The sequence below is a fragment of the Petromyzon marinus genome, chromosome 24, assembly GCF_048934315.1.
Source record: "Petromyzon marinus isolate PM22_M1 ecotype Great Lakes invasive population chromosome 24, UKy_Petmar_22M1.pri1.0, whole genome shotgun sequence".
Taxonomy (NCBI): Eukaryota; Metazoa; Chordata; class Hyperoartia; order Petromyzontiformes; family Petromyzontidae; genus Petromyzon; species Petromyzon marinus.
In genome coordinates this window covers 2500198-2505201 of record NC_133690.1, presented here as the reverse complement: position 1 = coordinate 2505201, position 5004 = coordinate 2500198, and positions in this window count along the sequence as shown.

Sequence of the window (5004 nt, the reverse complement as noted above, 5' to 3'; positions counted from 1 at the left end):
TGCAAAAAAAATGACGACCGCCAGAAACCAACGTGGGACGTTTGTTACAACACGTACATATTTACTTTGGTGATGCCCTTGTCCAAATAGGGGCCTGTGGAATTAAGCTTGAACGCGCACTCGGCCTATACCAGAGTACTCCCGATATGTGTGTAAGTCCATGCGTTTGTGTGTTAGTCACTCTGTGTGCGTGGCTCCATGTGAGTCAGTGTAAGTCTATTTCTTTGCCTGTCTGTAGGTCCACGTGTGCGTGTGAGTGAATGTGTGTGCTTTATTGACCTGGTCAAGGCATATGATACCATCAGTAGGCCTGGCCTCTGCGTTGTTCTTCGTGCTTTCGGAGTCCCTCACCCTTTGCTCACAATCCTTAAGGACCTTCACGATGGTGAGCGGCCCCACGCCAAACTACATGGCTGTCTGCCTTTATCGCCCGGGCAACGCCGGGTACTTACCGCTAGTATCTACATAAATGTAGTGTTCGATTTCACTCGGACAACTTCTGTCTTTCTCCGAACACCGCTTTATTTACAACTCTCAGCATGTCCTCCACATTCCACAGTGTCCTGGTCGCCACGGCTCGCTCGCCACCTTTGTCTCTCCACTCCCCACGATTACTTCGCTTACTCCGCCGCTAACTTCTTCGCTCTCCGCTATCACCGTCGCTATGTTCTCTCCACTGCTAACTGCTTCGTCTCTGTTCACCGCTATCACCGTCACTGTGCTCACTCCACTGCTGGCTGTTCTCGTCTTCAGCTCCGCTATCGCTACGCTCTCTCCACCGCTAACTACTTCGTCTTTGTTCAGCTTCGCTATCGCTACGCTCTCTCCAAGCTCCGTCTCCAACTCCGTCTCCCTTCCACTCTGTCTTCCAAACTCTGTCTCTCAAACTCTGTCTCTCAAACTCTGTCTCTCAAACTCTGTCTCTCAAACTCTGTCTTCCAAACTCTGTCTTCCAAACTCTGTCTCTCAAACTCTCCACACTTCAATTCCCCCTGTTGACTCCAAGCTCTCCAAACTCCAACTCCCGCTCCAATTGCCGACCCCCCAATTTATCCATGCTCTCATCACACCCCAATTAATAACCCGCGTCCCAACGGCACCCCGCGTGATCCGTACACCTGTTTCTCGCCAGACTTCAAGACGCCTCTCCAGCCCCGGCAACAGCACCAATCAATCACAGCCGTCGTTGGCTCTCCCAACCTAATTGCCCTCACATAATCTGTACTGTATTTGTTATCATGTAATCACGCTGTTTCCACAACGCACCTTCATACTCCATTACATCACAATAACAAAAATCTAGCCGTCCCGGCTACACACTTCGACCTCTGGGTAGTGGAGTACCTTGGACATAACAATGAACACAACATAACAACTTCTTTGGTTCTTTTGGTAAAGTCACGTAGAATGAGAATAAAATAATAAATTAATAAAATAAAATAACACAATAAAATTCTCACGACGTTTCGGCCACAACACAAGTGGCCTTCATCAGGTGAAGGGACGAGACTGTCTCGAGGACAGCGCTGGAGCGAACACAGTCAAGCTCAGACCGCGACCTTTAAGCTGTGTGAGAAGAAACAGAGCACCTTGACAAAGGAATTAGCATAAAAATTAGCATTTAATTGGCGGACTTAGCATGATGAACGGTGTAGAGGGGGTGAACATGTGCAGACCAGCGAGGGGGGGAGGGGGAGTTTACATATTGATGGTGTGAAAAGGGAATTTAAGCTGCTGTAAAAGTTTGGGATACCACTACTTGAAAAAATATACTGTACCATTGAAAATTAGTTTAATGTTTGGTTCGGATAATTTGGCATTGAAATAGCTGCGTGATTAGCTTGTGACTGGTCACAGAAATGGCTATGTTAAAGTCAAAGCCCACACATCCACAGAGGCCCCTAGTACAAATCAAACAACTTTGTACAAGAACCGCAACACGCAGAGTCAATAGAAGATCCGTCCTCGGGAGCGAGTTTCAGCTGCCGGCCCATTTCCCCTATACGGGACACCGTGGGGCAAGGGCGGGCCACGCTCCTCCGTTAAGTGAGGGCTGCGTCTGGTCCTCGACGCACACCCGTCCCTGTCCCAGCGACCATCTGCCGGCGGGACCGTCCCTCGTCCCTGCGCGGGCCGGACAGTATCTCGAGGTTGCGGCCGGTAAACCGGCGTCCGGCCAGCAAACCTGCCAGAACCCCCTCGTCGAGTCAATAGAGGAGAAGCTTTTGCAGTTGGCGAAGGAGCTACGAGTCCTTTCACTTCCTGACAGCAACAACGACGACGACATGTCGTCTCTACAGATCGCCAGGAACATCCAAGTCAACCTAGACCTCAGCGATGAGCCAGCGGTGGTGGGTGTGCAGCCGCTGCTGATGAGCGCTGCCGCGTCCGAGAGCGCGGTGGCGGTGGGCGAGGCGCCGCCGATTGCAGCGGCGGCCGGGGTGCCACCCGCGGGCATGCTGCGTCATCCCGCGATGTATGGAGGTGGCACGCAGCGGACGTGCTACGAGTGCGGACGGAGAGTACATCTCGCCCGCGACTGCTGGCGGCGCCGGGGCGGCCTTCCAAGGGCGCCGATCAGCTACAACCGAGGATTCCCCCAGGACCGAGGATTCCGGGACCATCCCTATTGACTCGATGAGGGGGTTCTGGCAGGTTTGCTGGCCGGACGCCGGTTGACCGGCCGCAACCTCGAGATACTGTCCGGCCCGCGCAGGGACGAGGGACGGTCCCGCCGGCAGATGGTCGCTGGGACAGGGACGGGTGTGCGTCGAGGACCAGACGCAGCCCTCACTTAACGGAGGAGGGTGGCCCGCCTTTGCCCCATGGTGTCCCGTATAGGGGAAATGGGCCAGCAGCTGGAACTCGCTCCCGAGGACGGATCTTTCATTGACTCTACGTGTTGCGGTTCTTGTACAAAGTTGTTATGTTTTGTTGTTCATTGTTATGTCCTAGGTACTCCACTACCCAGAGGTCGAAGTGTTGTCGTAGCCGGGACGGCTAGATTTTTTCATCACGGGGAGGGTGATGTAGTGAAGTAGAAAGGTGCATATTGCATGGAAACAAAGACGATGCAGTTTATGTTGGTTCAGCCTGTTGTGAAGGCAAAGTCATTGGGTTCATGTTGGGTCAGCCTGTAGCGAAGGCAAATACAGTGCAGGTTATGTTAGGGCAATTAAGCTGGGAGAGCCAAGGACGGCTGTGATTGGTTGGTGCTGTTGCCAGGGCTGGAGGGGCGTTTGGAAGTCTGGCGAGGAACAGGTGTATGGTCACGTGGAGTGCCGTTGGGATGCGGGTTAATTAAATGGGGAGTAATGAGAGCGGGGATAAATTGGGGGGTCGGCAATTGGAGCGGGGAGTTGGAGTTTGGAGAGCTGGGAGACAGAGCTGAGGGTTGGTGGTTGAAGTTGGAGAGCTCGGGGTGAACAGCGGGGAATTGGAGAGTGGAGAGCTTGGAGACAGAGTGGGAGACCGAGCTTGGAAACAGCATAGTGATAGCGGAGCTGAAGAAGAGAATAGCCAGCAGTGGAGAGAGCGTAGCGATAGCGGAGCTGAAGACGAGAATAGCCAGCAGTGAAGAGAGCGTAGCGATAGCGGAGCTGAAGACGAGAATAGCCAGCAGTGGAGAGAGCATAGTGACGGTGATAGCGGTGAACAGAGACGAAGCAGTTAGCAGTGGAGTGAGCATAGTGACGGTGATAGTGATGAACAGATAGCGGTGAACAGAGACGAAGCAGTTAGCAGTGGAGTGAGCATAGTGACGGTGATAGCGGTGAACAGAAACGAAGTAGTTAGCAGTGGAGCGAGCATAGTGACGGTGATAGCAGTGAACAGAGACGAAGCAGTTAGCAGTGGAGTGAGCATAGTGACGGTGATAGCGGTGAACAGAGACGAAGCAGTTAGCAGTGGAGTGAGCATAGTGACGGTGATAGCGGTGAACAGAAACGAAGTAGTTAGCAGTGGAGAGAGCATATTGACGGTGATAGCGGAGAGCGGAGACAAAGAAGTTAGCGGCAGAGTAAGCGAAGTAATCGTGGGGAGTGGAGAGACAAAGGTGGCGAGCGAGCCGTGGCGACCAGGATACTGTGGAATGTGGAGGACATGCTGAGAGTTGTAAATAAAGCGGTGTTCGAAGAAAGACAGAAGTTGTCCAAGTCAAATCGAACACTACACTTGCACAGAATGTGGTGCTAAAAAGTGGAAAGGAGAAACCAAAGGAATGTGCTGCAGTGATGGAAAAGTCAAACTTTGCCTTGTGCAGACGCCCCCCGAGCCACTCAAATTCTTGGTATCTGGTCATACCCCGGAGTCTAAACACTTTCTGACCAACATCAGGAATTACAACGCCTGCTTTCAAATGACTTCTTTTGGTGGGACTAAGGAGATAGTGGAGCCAGGATTTATGCCCACATCCAAAGTTCAAGGCCAAGTCTATCATCGAATTGGATCCATTCAGCCACTGACTGGCAAAGAGCCAAAGTTTCTTCAGATATACTTCATGGGAGATGAAGGTCAGCAAAACAACCAGCGATGCAGCAATGTTCCTGGTGCCAGACTGGAAATTGTCTTCTCCCTCCAAGGGATGCTCAACCAACACAATTTATTGATTACAAGTTTTAAACATGCAGCACAAGTCACCCCCAATGATTATCAGGTTGTAATCAGTGCATCCAAGGTCCCAAGTGGGGAGCATGCACTGAGGTTCAATGCCCCAACTTGTGGTGAGGTTGCTGTTCTTATGGTGGGTGAAGAACAATACCCCATTATATTGTGGCAAGGGCAAGACGGGTACCACGTCCAGATTCCTCAAATTATAAAAGCAACTGGACAAAGTCATCCTCACAAAACTGTCTCCTCTAAGGCCTTCTATTCCTTCATGATCATGGACAGAGAAGGCGGAAACCACATATTGAGGTGCGCCAACCTCTTTCACCAGTATGTTGTTGATGAGAGTGAGCGACTTCTTCACAATTCAACTCAATCAAAACGCCTGCGTGTAGAACA